We start from the raw sequence: 17,163 nt of genomic DNA on the forward strand, positions 1-17,163 counted from the left end.
ATTTTTTATTTTATGTATTATAAAATCTTATAAAATTATATTATATCAGCGCAAGCCTTGATATTATTATTAAAAGATAAGTATAATTTTAATAAGAGCGATTCATACAGTACTCATCGTAAGCAATAATTTTTTATTAAATCAATATAGTTATCATTGCAAATTCATTCTATGACGTACATGTACATAATTTATTGTTTAAATTAATTTTTTAAAAATATTTTTTAAAAACTTTTGTTATATTAGACATTTATCTTAATATTTCTGGTAGCATTTATCTTAATATTTCTATGGTAGTATTATCTTAATATTTCTTATTACTTGTGCGTATAATATAAAATCTTTTATAATATTTATTAAAATATTCTATTAAAAAATAAAGTAGTATATTGATTAAAATGTTTCAAAAAATGTTAAATGTTTCAAAAATGTATCTAGTTTTTATTTTTATGTACGTACATGTAGAATACTTATAAGTATAAATATGAGCAACAAATATAAACGTTTAGTTAAATATACACATTTATTTTAATTCGAACAATGGAGATTAACTGTTTTCAACTGTCTGTCACATAATATTATATTTTTTTAAATTTCCAGCAGAACATAGCTAAATAACATAATTCATCTGTATCTTTGGAATTCAAAAGTACTTTAACGATTTTCTAGCGAAAATTTAATTTCACTGATAAATAAAGTGTAATAATAAAAAGGTTTTATTATTGATTTATAAATTATATTTGTGTTCGTATCTCGAAATGTGATAGACTCCAATTTATTCGAAAAAGAATTTTATTTTATTTCTCATTTATACATATATTTTATAATACCGCTACGATATTTAATGACACACAACAAGATATTTTCGTGCATCAGAATAACTCTATTAAATATTATTATTAAATTTTATATTATTAAAAATATTTTATATATATAATAGTTATAATAATAATAATAAGATCTTTATTTCATGATATGCTAACATATTATTTATTGTATATATTATGTTTTTTAATACATTGTACAATGTGCTTATTAATATTATTTCTAATTATGTAAATAAAACATTTTTAACATTGTTAAAAATTAAAATTATATTAAAATGTAAAAACAGCTAAAACATCTAAACAAATACATTTATTTCTAAATTTTTATTTTTATGTATAAATTTGATTTATACACGTGCAATAATATTGCGAACACGTATACATAGATACATAACAACAATATACACAGATACTTATTTAAATATTTTTATCTGTTTTAGTGCGAACGATCAGATAGCAAGAACGATAGTTAGTAAGATAATATCATCATGATCAGACGTTTGCTCACCTTTGCTTAAATCTCTGTTATATTATCGAATATAATAATACATTTCTTGAAATAATAAATACTTTATAGTTTTTAATAATCCTGTTCCACTGGTATGTATAGTATAATATAGTTTTATTTTTAAATTATCTACAAAATATATTTACATTATTTAATAGAGAATGGAACTCGGCAAGAGTTTTAGGCGCCTAATAATATTTTTATTTTTAAATTTATTACATATGTAAATTCGAAAAAGTTGCTTATGTTGCCATTATGTGTTATAATTTTAATGGACTTGCAACGTATTGATTCAAAGTCAAAGTGAGATCTTTCTGCTTTAATAAATCAATAATTAAATTAATGATATCAATTACTCCCTTCCATGAGAAATTCTTTTCGCGAAAAATATCATCTTAGAATTATCCAGTTAGTAATTGATAATTGATTGTTCGTTTATTAAACGGAAGAGTTTTAGTTTTGAATCGTTATGTTAAATATATTAAAAATAAAAATAACGACACATATTTCGAGACACCAGAAATTATTTTAAATAAATAAATTCAAAAATACAAAAATTATTAGTGTCTAATATCTTTCACTGTCGAGTATTATGTTTTTATATGTTATTAATATTTTTATATGTATTAAACGCATTATATATATATATATATATATATATATATATATATATATATATAAACTGTTTTTGCATTATTTGTATTTTGAAATGTGATAAATGTAGATTTATTTTAAAAAGATTATATTCTGTTTTCATTCGATTATATTTTCAAAAGCATAATTTAAAAGAATATTCAATAACATATAATATTATTACACAGTGTCTCTATCAACACTTTTGAAAAACTATATATATGTTACATATTTTTTAGCATTAAAAATTTGTGAGTCGCATTAAACTGGTGTTTGCACAGATCTCAAAGAAAAGACTTCAGAGAGAGAGGATTAATATATTTAACATCTGGAAAAGATAGATATTAATAATCGACTGTTCACTTTATAATATATTTTTTTTCACTTTATAATATATTTATATTTCACGCCTAACTAAATCACACGAAAGCTAATCGTTCATTAGCTTGACTAAAACACCATGGCAAAATGTATTGAGACAAATCGAGATGTAACTGGAAAATTACAAGATATATTTGTATTAAGATATTTGGATTTTTTTCGAAAACGTTACACAAGTATTGCTGAGACCGTATATTTGTCAGACTTCGCCGAACTTGACACAGTCGCTGGCGGGATTAATCCAAAATATATTATTAGAAATACGTTAATAATCTTTTTGGAATCTGCATACGAAATTTATAAACAACCTGAACGCCTACATAAACTTATTTTTACATTTCACGATAAACACGGAAATTTATGTAAATTCGAATTTTCTAATAACATGTATTTCAATGAAGATATTTTGATAATATGTTTTATATATTTAATAACTTATGAGCATTCCAATTTGATATGTGATACGGTGAAAATTCTGAGGGCAGTATTAGAAAATAAGTATGACATAGGACGTTCTGATGCAAATAACACACAATGTAAAGTGGAAGAATATGTTACGTTTGGGAGTATAGCATTCACTTATCTAAGTATATCATTAGATATAGGTACTTATTTTAAATTTCCGGAATCCATTCATCAGTTATTTTCAGAGTTCAGAGACATTCCTAAACAACTTTTTTTTCCTGCGATGACTATATGTTTACCTTTATTAAGAGAATTTCCTCCTATTGCATTGTGTATGCTTGTCCTACTTTATAGAACTCATTGTTCATCTGATAAAGAACGTCTAATATATGTGTACCGTAATGTGCGTCAGGATTTCACATATACATTATTTCCTAAACGTCTGAAAATTGAACTTTGCGAAAAGTGGAAAATTATAATTAAAGATGGAGATATATATAAGTATTCTCCAAATATTGTAGCATATCGTCAAAAAGCTAAAGACTTAATAGCAAATATAAGATCAAATGATCCTGACTTAAATCGTGTACTTTCCATGATATAGCTACCTGTGCAATTTTTTCTATATTAATGGCATGATTTATTAACGTTACATTGCTTAATATTTGCAAAAGACAATTCAGGACTAATAAAAAGTGTATTTGTATTACGATATTTAAAAAATAAGAGTTTGAGATATATGAATGTATCTTTATTGTATAAAATTCTTTTCATTTAATTTACTCATGACACATAGCTTCAGTAATTTTTCAGTATTTTTCAATATGAACATATTGATTTTTTGCACATCATATATGTTATTATCATGAACGTATCCAGAACTTTTTTAATTTAATAATTACAATCTGTAAATTTTATTAAATTTGCAATTTAATTTAGTTTGGGATTATTTTGCTATACATATATAGAATTATAGTTTTCTATACATATATAGAATTATATACATACATATTTATACTACATATTATTAAATTATTTAATAATATTATTGAGATATAAATAATAATTAATAGAATGCTTAAAAGAATTAAATGCAAATTTAATTATTTTTATGGTATAAGAATATTTCCTCATTTTCTTTACAAATATAGATTATTTTATGATTGGATGTTGTTGTTAAAATATTATATTTTGTATAAGAATATTAATGGTAAATAATAGTATTATTCATAATCTTAATATAATATAACTTAAATATAACATTAATAGTATTAGATAGTAGTATTACTAACAACTTTAAATCATCTATCACATTATTTTCGTAAATATATTATTAGCTTTGAAATAATATTGTATATATGATAATATATGTAATTATTATTTAAAAAAACTTTAAGTTATTATATTAATTTGTGTGATACATTTACATTTTTAAAAATAACATACATATATGTATATATTATGCATATATGTTTTTTTTTTATATCAGATTTCTTAAATACATGACACAGATGTACGTCTTAGTATTTTACATAATTTTATCGATTGGAATTGCATATATGTATATTATATCTACACAATTTTAATTATATATATGTATATACATATAATCAGTATTCTATAACAATTTATGTATAATTTGAGTTTGACTTTTCATTATTAACTTTATATATTTCTTGCAATATAAAAACAGATAACAAAAAAAATAACATGCTTCTAATATTTTTATTAATCTTTTAATAATTTTTTGTATATTTATGCATAATATTAATGCTTTATGGTATTTCATTAATGGCAATTAATACGAGACTACATTGTAGACATAATTTTCAATAAATCAATAATGTAATCATTACTGTCTTCATCAGTGTAATTATTATTATAAATTTGTTTGAATGTGCATGTATAATTTATTGTCTTTAACATATATACCTCTAAAATCATAAAATCCTTTATATTTTTTATAAACATTTGTGCAATTTATTTATTTAGACAACGTTTTTATTAATATTATCTAATGCAAAATCAAAATTTTTAACGTTGTTTCTTAAATATTAAAGTATCTGTCATAGAATAGACAAGAACATCTAGCTTATGACATATTGAAAATGCTTCCTGCCGAGTTCTCTCGTTCAGACTTGATAAGTATAGGTATGTAACACATCCATGTGTATAAATACGAAGGACATACATGTACACATACACATACATTTATTACAGATGTTCGCTCTTATTCTAGATAGATTGGGTTCATCAGAATATAAAGAGAAAGCAGGACAATTATTAGACAATTATTATATAATATTCTTTGATCTCGGATCTCTCTATTTTCTGATCTTTTTTCTTAATAGTTCCATCACAGTTGCACAGTTAAATAAAATAATTTGTGTTTCAAATTCAAAAACATTTTCGAACAATGTCTGAAGAAGTCTAATCTTGCTAGTAAGTATAGCAAGAATAAGAATAAAAAGTTTTCATAAAAGTATCCTTACTAATTATTATTAGAAATTTAATTTGCATTATTAGTATCTCAAAATGTGATAAATTCAAATACATTTAAAAAGAAAACATCTTGTTTCTTATTCTTTTTTTTATATTTTATAAACCCAACGCAATGTTTAACGATAATCGCATGCAAAAAAGTGTCAAATGATATTTATGGAAAAAAAATAAATATATTTTATTGTATATATTTTCTAGCAGATGAATGCGTGAAGCTGGTATTTTCATAGCTGCAGAAAAGATACGTTCAAGAAGACAGAAGATTCACGAAATAAATGATTCGAGAAAAAGAAAAATTAATTTTGTAATATAGGATAATTTTTAATCAATTGGTTTACACGAAAGTTAAGTGTTTATTATCTTAACTTGAAAATGTGTGAAAATGGGAACTCGTATAGTCCGAAATATAACTAGAAAACATGATATACGTTTATTAAAACAATTACGTGATTTTCAGAATTATTATTCAATTGTCCGTGAGGTAACTTATTTACTTATTTACTTCGCCAATCTTGAAACAATTGATAATGAAATTAATCCAAAAGACATTATTCGGGATACAGTGATAATATATATGCGTATGTAATATCTTTAAACAACGTAATCTTTTAGAAACACTTGTTTTCGTGTTTCTTGACGAAAATAAAATTGTCCGCAAATTCGAATTTTCTAACAATATGCTATTTAATGATGATATCACAATTCTGTGTTTTCTATATTATGTTATAGATAGCTCTTCTTATAGAAGTGAAACAATGCAACTCTTGATATCACTAATGAAAAATAAATACGGAATAGAATTTGAAATAAAGATGAATAATATATTACAGAATCCACACTGGGGGAAAGTTTTCTCACATTAAGTAATGAGCCTTATCTTACCCGAGTATAAATGATATGATCGGCCGTCTCACATCTGTTGACAAGTCTCTGTGTGATGAATTTTCCGATATTCCTAAAATGTTTTTTAACATATCAATTTTTAGACTTCTCCCCGCAACATGTGAAGATAGACCTTTCGTGATGCAATTGATTATTACTTCATAGAAGCGATTATATTGTTACTAAATGTAAAAGTTTATATAGTTTAAGAGAGATTCCATTACAAAAGTCGATTTTATTTCTTGCATTGTATGATTTAGAATTGTTTCCTGAACGTTTGAAAATAGAACTTTGCGAGAAGTGGAAGATTGTGGTTAAAGAGGGAAATATATATAAATATGCACCTTGTTTTGCTGCATATCGTCAAAAAGCTAAAATGATGATAGCAGAAAAAAGACCGAACGATTCATATTTACATCGTGTATTTCAAATGACGTAATTATCTATGCAATTTCTATTATTGCTATAGGCATGATCAATTAATGACATATTTTTAGTATCCGCAACAATAATTCACGATTAATAAACAATAAATTCATTTTGCAATATTTAGAAGGAAAAATCTTCTTTTTTACAATTTTTTTATTATATCAAATTATATTATTATTTGAACTCACAACACGCGTCAGTTTTTCAGCGTAAGCTTATATATATTGACATGACTTATACAAATTATTAGTAGATAATGCATTTGTGATATTTAGGAAATAATAATTTGTCTTTTAACATGTCTATATTGTCTTTGTTTCATCAATTTAATAATTATTTATATTCATGATACTTATTAGAAAAAAAAATCTATATATTCCTTACATAGTAGAAAAAAAAATTTTATATTTTACACAGAGATATATATTATGTTATATATAAAAATTATATTAAAAATATTCACATTTTTTATTATCTAAGAAATATCTGCATATTCAGTATATTATATTCAGTATAACTGAGAAATATGTACATATAAGTATGTATGTAAGTATGTACATATAAGTATTGTTAGCATTGTACACGTTTTTAATACTACTTGTAACACTATAGTAATAATATAAATTGTAATAACATAAATATACAAAAATAAAATATTTTTTGGTAATAGCAGTATAATAGTTCCTGTTTATCAATACTTTTATATATAATTTATATATATATATATATATATATATATATAATTATATAATATATATAATATATAATTTATATAATATTTTATAATTTTATTAATCGTATTAATAATGATTGTAAACTATAATATTTGCTATATATAATAATTAATTTATCTTATAATATAACTTATTGCGTATATTTAAACTTTTTGTACTTGAGATTTCAAACACACATGCATAATTTAACATTTTATCATTATATTGATTCTTTAAAATTACTGTGAAACACACGCAATGTGAAATTTACGAGTCATAATTAGCAATTTGATTTAATAGATTTCTGCGTTTGCATAAAAAAGCGAGCGTGCGTGCATGCGCGTGTGCGCACGTGCGCGTATGTGTGGTCCGCGCGTTCGCACATGTATTTATATGAAAAATAATGTAGAGAATTAAGTATATTAAGCAAATTAGATTAATAAGATAATTATTTATTAACAAATGAGAATATTTAAGTATGATATATATCTATATTAATACCTATATATAAGAGAAATTTTTCGAATTAACTTCTTTTACACATACATACATATATATTTTCACTTATATAATTTATATACACATCGTACACATACACATGTACATACACGTATGTTTGTTATTGATAAAATAAATTAAATAGTTATTGACAATAAGATTTGTTACAAGAAACTAAAAGATAACTTCGAAAGTACTCTTCTTTCTATCATTGCTACTTAGAAATAAAGGAATTTCAATCAATTGTTTAGCATAACAATTTTCTAAAAATTTCTACACATCAATTTTATAAATATGTAGAAAGTATGTTAGAAAGCTTTCGAACCGATTTTGAGAAATATTTATATACTTTATTTTGAAAATCTATTTTGAAGAAAAAGAATAAAAATGCTGCTAGTACCATGATAATATCGATATGAAGTATCAAGTATGCATAGAAATAGAAAATCCATAGAAGATACAATTTGAAGAAAAAAGGCTGTTGCAAATAATAAATAAAACGGTGATTTGAAAAAGAACACAGTGGTCTCTTCGTTAATTGATCCATGCAAAACTAATATTTACTTGATTTAATGAAAATGAGTTGTACGCTCCAAAACGTAACAGGAAATTTGCACGAGTTATTATAATGCAAGAATTGAACAAATTATTTAAAAAAATACACAATGATACGATATCTGTAAATTTTTTTTATAGAGCGCTTTATTAATTTTAAAAAATAATTACCTAATTCATTCATTAAAACAATATGTACACCATAGAATTATATTCCTGATCAATTAAAATTGATGTATGAAATATAACATTGTAATGTTGAAAGGAAATAAATATGCCTTTTGTTTGGCACAATATCATCAAAAAGCTAAAAATTTAATATCAAAATCCGAAAATCCAATCTTAGAAGATATACTTTTTAAGATACGTCAAATTTCTTCTTCGTTACTTGTGCAGATATAAATATTATAACAATACAATTATAACAATAATGCTTATAGACATATAATAATACAATTAGAAATATTTAATAATCTTCATTTGTTATTGAATAGAAATGTGACTTGCAATTGTTTAGACTAAGGAAAAAATACATAAAACATAAAGATATTGAGAAATATATATCATAAAAGTATTTAAAATAAAAATTTAACGTTTTTGAAGAATACTAATTTAAATGAATTTCTTTTACGCGGTTTTATCCTATTTCTATTATTATTAAATTTTTATTTCGAAAATTTAATGAATTTAATAAATTTCATATATTAATATATCTCCAAAAAAATACTTAATAAAATAAGCTCTATTATTTTTAAATTATCTATATTACTTTATATATATTTAATTTCTTATTACATATGTATTTAATTTCTTAAAACAATTAAATTATTTTACTTATATTTTCTTGAGATTACTTGAGATAACTTTCAACCAATCAATACATCTCGCAATTGAAATGCGAAAAATAATTTAAAATAATAAAATATCGTTATAATGAACTTTCACTCTTTATGTCTGTAGCATTACAATACAACAAATAAATAAATAATCGTACCAGGATTAAATATACAAATTGTTTAAATCTATCCATCTTTAGGGCAACAAATCTGTGAAAACATATCCAATTACAATACTTTTATAATAAATACATAAAAATATTCTAATATAAGTTTCACAAATTTTGTTACCCCAATATAAAAAATTTATCACTCACCGACCCGATGCGCAACAATGGAGTGAATCTGCAACGTAGCTACGATGATTCTGTAATACACAAACAGAATACTTAAATTATAGCAGCGCTCGAACAATAGATATTTTAAAAAGTAATTTTTATAGTCTTATAGTCTATTTACTTTTCCATTAGATATTTATTAAAATAATTATATAATTTTTTAAAAAAGATTTTTATAGAAATAAATTCGTATGAAACTTTAAACTTTTTGCTTTTCTTTTCGGAATTATAAATTTTAAATTATTGAAATTTAATGATTCAAATAAATAAAAAACAATTAATTTAATATTGACCAGAAATGTATACTTACCGCAAGGTTGCTCCGCCGGTGCCTGATGCCTCTCCTAGACCTTCTCCTCCTCTCAAGGTGTCGGGTCGTCGGATGTCCTCGTAGCACAGGACACTCGCGAAAAACACTCGCGAATTATTATAATCGCGCGCGGACTAACTTTCAATAAAAGTCTTTCGTGCGATACTTGCGCGGCACTCCGCGTTTAGCTGCCCGTGAAAATATTAAGTTCCCGTCGATCCAGTCAACACCCGGGTCGATGAGCTTTTCGGGACACACGGTAATTTTTCAAGCAAAGGCTAGGACCGAAGCGGAAGAAGACTGACTTGAATCCGACGTCTCTTGTTTCTTAAAAATCACATCTAAAATTGATTCAATCATCGCATAGCCAACGGTTCAGGTCGAATCACCAGGGCGGATACCATACACGTGATATCAAAAGTCACCCGGGCTATCGAGAAGAGTAGATGTGACGAGAGAGAAGATACCCACCGCCGATGCCTAATAATCTAGACAATCGGACAACTGGAATCCAGCCTCTCGGCACACGCAATAATCGCACGAACTAAGCTCTAGTCTAAGATCGAGTCGAATTAAATGCGATTTGTTTAGGAAGGGGAAGAGTAAGATATTAAGGAAGAGAAAATAAAGGTCGTTGGATTAAATAATCACACGCGTCACATAGGAGCCTTTTCACGACTCGTGGCAATGCTGTGTCGAAAATAAGAAATCAAGAGAAGCGATGAAAACAAGTCAGCCGATTGAAATCTTGCCGATTGAGAGCGAACCACTTGACGAAGACAGAACGTGTTCTGAATCAGTCGTTTAATGCAGTTTGCGAACTGTGCGAAACACATCAAGCGGTAGCGAGTGCGTGCACTAACATTCACAGCCGAGATCACCAGTGCCGCGGCGCACGTGGCGTGAAGACGTAGTCGACTACGTCTCAATGAGATCCCGCGCTCCCTTGACGGTGCAACTCCCGACACGAATTATGTATTTGTCAAACGGGCCCTCGCAGGGCGGAGGAAAAGTCTGTTAGTCCGATCATTTATACGGCACTCCCGAAGCAAACGCGCGACGCGACGAACTAGCTGCAATTCGTTCATTCACAATTAAATCGGCGGCGGAATGTCGGTTCAAAACCGACGATTAACGCGCGAAACGCCTTAATCAAGTTTGCCACATAACATTTCACGACTCGTGGCTATGCTGTGTTAGTACATTATTAATAACAGTAATATTACTTAACGTTAATATTAATGTGATTAATAACATACTAACGACGGGTACTGTTAGCTTCTTCGTCTTTGGGAATTCCATTGGGGAAGTCAATGGAACCCCTCGGAATACTGAGCCCCTCTGCCACGTCAAGGCCGTACCCAGGGGAGGGGTTAATGTTTAAAAAGTTATGAATTTTCAATAAATAAGGCACTTGAAATATGTTTCATTAGAAAGCCGTTACTTCGATTAACGATTATAAATCGTTAATCGCATCGATTAATAAGCATTATTGTATTAGCTATAAGCTAGAGCAATATTTGATATCATTCGGTATCAAAGAAATGCGGAGTAGCGTGTTTCGTTACCTACCCCTACGAACGCCAATGAATGAATGGTAGCACGTGAAGCGCTATTCGCGCTCGTAAACACATATCAGCCGCGGTGTGTAAACACAACTCCCTACACAACAATAGTCTGGCTATAATCTGGAAATATTTAACAATATTACAAACAAAATTTTATTTTCACGTTACATCTTACGGTAACAAATTTTTAAATAATGGAATTGTAATATTTTAAATAAGTTTTAAATAATCTGTATCGTACATTTGCTATTTTTTTAAGATATGTTTTTTTTACTCACACACTTAAGTATTATTCTATCTTTGTTTGGTGTGTAATGAATAATAAAGATAAAATGATGCTTATACGCGTGAATGTGAGCGTTCAAAGCAAACGCATTCTTATAGACTCGTTACCCATCAGTACGGTCTTGACGTGGCGGAGGAACTGAATATTCCGAGGGTTATTATGTCTAAATTTCAAAAGAATAAGTCATACATATGTACTTTATTAAAAAATAATTGTTTCAATGTATTTAATCACTTGTTAATTAATTATTAATAAGTATTTATTATTATATAAGTATTATTATTATTATTAAATAATACAGCAGCATTTGATGTCATTTAGTAATGAAAAAATGCGAAGAAATGCAGAGCAACGCATTGCTTCTTGCCAGTACAAACGCCAGTTAAAGAATGGTAGCACGTGGAGTGCTTGTAAACACGTGACGTGTTCCATGACGTAAGTATGGCGCGCAGCCACGACGCGTTAACAATTTTCAAGGCTATCAACAATGTGCGTGAAACGAAGTATTCACTAATATTACGAATAATATAACTAATAAACGTGGCGGTTAGATATTACCAAAAATATCTAACTACACGAGACACTATAATGTCTTTATTAAACTTAACATTAAATGCTACAATAATTATTTTTCAAATACTTTCTGAATAATCTATTATCGTGCATTTACTGTTTTATTTATAGACTCGTTACGATTTATCAAAAATAAATATGTAGATGTCTTATATATCATATGTGTTATAATAAATAATTGTTACAACAAATAAATAAGCTGTCATTATACGTATGTATGTATTACGAGATGCTATGCAAATTACAATCAAATCCAGAATAAGAATTTAAAAGTGCCTAATAATGTACTTAAAGATATGTGGATTAGATGATTATTATAAAATTAATCGTTCGTAATTATCGTGAATTTATTATCATTTATGTATATTGTTTTGAAAATAATAGAATAAATTATATTAAACACTTTTAATAATATTTGTTGATATATTTACAAATTTTTATATTCTACATTAATAAAATTTAGTTAATATAAATATATATTGAAAGTTAATTTTATATTAGATGTTATTTATAAAAAGGTCATGTAAATTGCGTATATTAAAAATATTCTCTAGTGCATTACAAGATATATTTCCAAGATTCCAAGATATATTTGATATATTTGATGCACGCACGCACACGCTTGCTTCCTTATACAAACGCAGAATTCTATTAAAACAAATTGCTAAATACGACTCGGAAATTTCGCATTGTGTGTGTTCACAGTAATTTTAAACAATAAATATAATGATAAAATGTTAAATTATGTATGTATGTTTGAAATCTCAAGTATAAAAAATTTAAATACACGCAATAAGTTACACTATAAAATAAATTAATGGCAATTATTATATATCAGATACTATAGTTTACAATCATTATTCTATTAATACGATTAATAAAATTATGTAAAAGTATTGATAAACAAGAATCTATTATACTGCTGTACCAAAAAATATAATTTATTAAAATTTACATATATAGGTATATTTATGTTATTACAATTTATATTATTACAATAATGTTACAAGTATTACAAAACGTGCACAATGCTAACAAAATTTCTTAATTATAAGTTCATATAATTACAAATTTAATCAGGCAAGAGCAAAATACAGTCACGAGTAACGTACTTACAAAAATTTCAGTGTATACAAAAAAATAGCATACAAGTCTTAAGTGGAAAAAATATAATATCAAAATAAATTATTAATCAATATATTGATTTCAAGTAAAGTTTGTAAATTAGCTTTCGAGACAAATAATAATGTATAAAAATATATTGAGCTTTATATGCAGATATTATTATATTTATTATATAAAAAATGTTGTCTCATCCATAACATAAAATGTTGAAATTAATTTATATAAACATATTGTCAGTAGATAATTCTAAACATGTCTTAACAGCATATATATGAAGTTAGAGAAAGTTTGAAAGATTTGAGAAAGTATGTTATATTTCTTTAAAAAAAGATAAAAATATTTTTTCAAAAAAATATAAAAATTGTGAAAATTTTATTGAATATGTTCAGCTTTTTCTTTTTTTTATATATATTAAGTATATATTAAGACTGAATATATATTTAAAATATATTTAAAATATATATCTGATGTATATATCTAAAAACATATATGCACTTATATATATATTTCTGCTGTTGAATATAAATGCAAGTATTTTTTAGATAATAAAAAATGTGAATATTTTCAATATAATTTTTATATATAACATAATGTACATCTCTTTGTAAAAAGCAGAATTTTCTTTCAACTATAATATGTAAGGAATATACAGATTTCTTCTTTTAGTAAGTACAATGAACATAAATAATTATATATAATTTGATGACAACATTTGATGATCACAAAGATAATATAGACGTGTTAAAAGACAAATTATTATTTCCTAAATATCGCAAGCAAATGCATTATCTACTAATAATTTGTATAAGTCATGTGTCAATATATGTAAGCTTACGCTAAAATACTGACGCGTGTCATGAGTTCAAATAATAATTTGATATAATAAAAAGTTGCCAAAAAAGATTTTTCTTTCTAAATATTGCAAAATGAATATATTGTTTGTCAATTGATGAATTATTGTTGCGGATATTAAAAACATTAATTGATCATGCCTAAAGCATTAATACAAATTGCATAGGTATTTACGTCATTTGAAGTACACGATGTAAGTATGGATCGTTCGGTCTTTTTTCTGCTATCATCATTTTAGCTTTTTGACGATATGCAGCAAAACAAGGTGCATATTTATATATTTTCCCCTCTTTAACCACGATCTTCCACTTCTTGCAAAGTTCTATTTTCAAACGTTCAGGATAGAATTCTAGATCATACAATGCAAGAATTGAAGATATCATCATTTGTAATGAAATCTTTTCTAAATCACAATTATATAAACTTTTAAATTCAGTACCAATATTATCGTTTTCAAGAAGTATCATAATCAATTGCATCGCGAGAGGTCTATCTTCACATTTTGCGGGGAAAACTTTATAAATTGACACGTAAAAAAACATTTTAGGAATATCAGAAAATTCATCACATAGAGACTTGTCAACAGATGTGAGACGACTCATCATATCATACATTATACTCGGGTAAGATAAGGCTACATTATACAATGTGAGAGAATTTTTCCGCAGTTCGGAATCCTGTAATAGATTATTTATATCTATTCCAAATTCTATTCCGTATTTATTTTTCATTAGTGTTATCAAAAGCTGCATTGTTTCGCTTCTACAAGGACGACTATCTAGTAGATATAGAAAACATAGAATGGTGATATCATCATTAAACAGCATATTGTTAGAAAATTCGAATTTGCGGGCAATTTTATTTTCGTCAAGAAACACGAAAACAAGTGTTTCTAAAAGATTACGTTGTTTAAAGATATTACATACGGTACGCATATATATTATCACTGTATCCCGAATAATATATTTTGGATTAATGTCATTATCAATTGTTTCAAGATTGGCGAAGTCTAGTAAATAAGTTACCTCACGGACAATTGAATAATAATTCTGAAAATCACGTAATTGTTTTAATAAACGTATATCATGTTTTCTAGTTATATTTCGGACTACACGAGTTCCCATTTTCACACACTTTCAAGTTAAGATAATAAACACCTAACTTCCATGTAAACCAATTGATTAAAAATTACTGTTTATTATAAAATTAATTTTTCTTTTTCTCGATTTATTTATTCCGTGAGTTCTTCTTGAATTGTTGTTTTCTTCTCTGAAGTTATTAAAATACCAGCGTCATGCATTCATATGCTGAAAAACATGTACAATAAAATATATTTGTTTTTTTTCATAAATATCAGTTGAGACACTCTTTTGCATGTGATTATTGTTAAACATCGCATCGGGTTTATAAAATGTAAAAAAAGATTAAGAAATGAGATGTTTTTTTTTTGATGAATTTGAATTTATCACATTTTGAGACTAATGATGCGAATTAAATTTTTAAATAATTAGTAATGAAAACTTTTTGTTGTTGTGCTATACTTACTAGCGAGATTAGACTTCTTCAGACATCATTAGAAAATGCTTTTAAATTTGAGACACAAATTATTTGATTTAACTGTGTAACTGTGATGGAAATTTTAAGAAGAAAGACCAGAGAACAATATTATATAAGTAATAATTATCTTGCTTTCTCTTTATATTCTGTTAAATCCAACGTTCTATCTAGAATAAAAGCGTAAACATCTCGATAGATGTATGTGTACATACATATCCTTCGTGTTTATACGTATATGTGTTACATACCTGTATATATTAAGTCTGTACGTAGAAAAATCGGCAGAAAGCATTTTCAATATGTCATAATCTAGGTGCTCTTGTCTATTTCTATAAAATATTACTTTAATATATATATATATATATATAAATATATGTATAAAACATCTTCACGTAAAAATATAATTATATTCTTGACAAAAAAATTGATTTAGTATATTTTGTTTTTAATTATATTTTGTATATTTTGTATATTTGTATATTTTATATTTGTATATTGTATATTTGTATATTTTGTTTAATTAAGAAAAATATATAAAAAATTGATATAAAAAATAACAAACATACATATTTCATAATTTAATTAATTAAATTATACAATTTTATTTCAAATAAGTATTAAAAAGTATAAAAATATTTTCATAATAATTTTATATTATGATTTATAAGTTGTGAGTAAACTTTAAAAAAATAGAAAATTATATTTAGTACAAGGTATCTTTTTTTCTAATTTTAATGTAGGGGATAAATTGCTTAGGCCTTTAAAAACGTAACAATGGAAAATTGAAGATACATACAGTTTGTATAAAATACCGATGCTTTATTCTCAATCGATTGCGATGTCACGAGTACGCTTAAGGTATGTACACAGACGTCGGACCATTTTACATAGTACAATTCTCATCTATGCATTAAAAGAAGTAGTTTACGTGCTAACTTTAAAAATAACGCAATTATTATATGTCTCGTTTTCCTTTGATTCGGTAAAAAATACGGCAGTTTAGATACAACAAGTGTATTCGATGAATATTTCGGGCGAAGTGTGATTTGAGGTATATCAGTGGTGGTACTCTCTATTGCGCTATTAATAATTAAAAAAAAAAAAAAAAAAACGAACAGGAGACAAACAAAAAAACCATTCAACACTTGGTGAACCAGTGAACAAGTTTCGTGAAGATGTATGGAAAAAATATACATGTATCTAACCGAGTTGTGTATGTGTATTTATGTCTACGCTGTTTCATTAGAAATGTAAGACGAATCACCGATCATGAAGTATGATCTCCATGCATGATTTATGCAAATACATATCACACACACGCATAGAAATTATACTTCTTTAGAGAAGCTCGACTTCCGAGTCCTTTTTCGAGCGATCTTCTTGTC

General features: G+C 25.9%; 1 long non-coding RNA gene and 1 pseudogene across 1 annotated transcript; one reads left to right on the forward strand and one right to left on the reverse strand.

Moving 5' to 3' along the window:
* Window positions 1-2,042: 2,042 nt before the first annotated feature.
* On the forward strand, window positions 2,043-7,246 carry LOC148934938 (uncharacterized; annotated as a pseudogene).
* A 6,780-nt stretch (window positions 7,247-14,026) lies between these two features.
* LOC148934939 (uncharacterized) lies at window positions 14,027-16,085 on the reverse strand. Its single transcript, XR_016140858.1, has 2 exons — window positions 15,767-16,085; window positions 14,027-15,528 (listed from the first exon to the last, which is right to left on the reverse strand). It is a non-coding gene; the product is annotated as an uncharacterized LOC148934939 (long non-coding RNA).
* Window positions 16,086-17,163: the final 1,078 nt, after the last annotated feature.

Source organism: Pogonomyrmex barbatus, unplaced genomic scaffold (genome assembly GCF_055798465.1).
Source record: "Pogonomyrmex barbatus isolate J1 unplaced genomic scaffold, ASM5579846v1 scaffold7, whole genome shotgun sequence".
In the NCBI taxonomy this organism is placed as follows: domain Eukaryota; kingdom Metazoa; phylum Arthropoda; class Insecta; order Hymenoptera; family Formicidae; genus Pogonomyrmex; species Pogonomyrmex barbatus.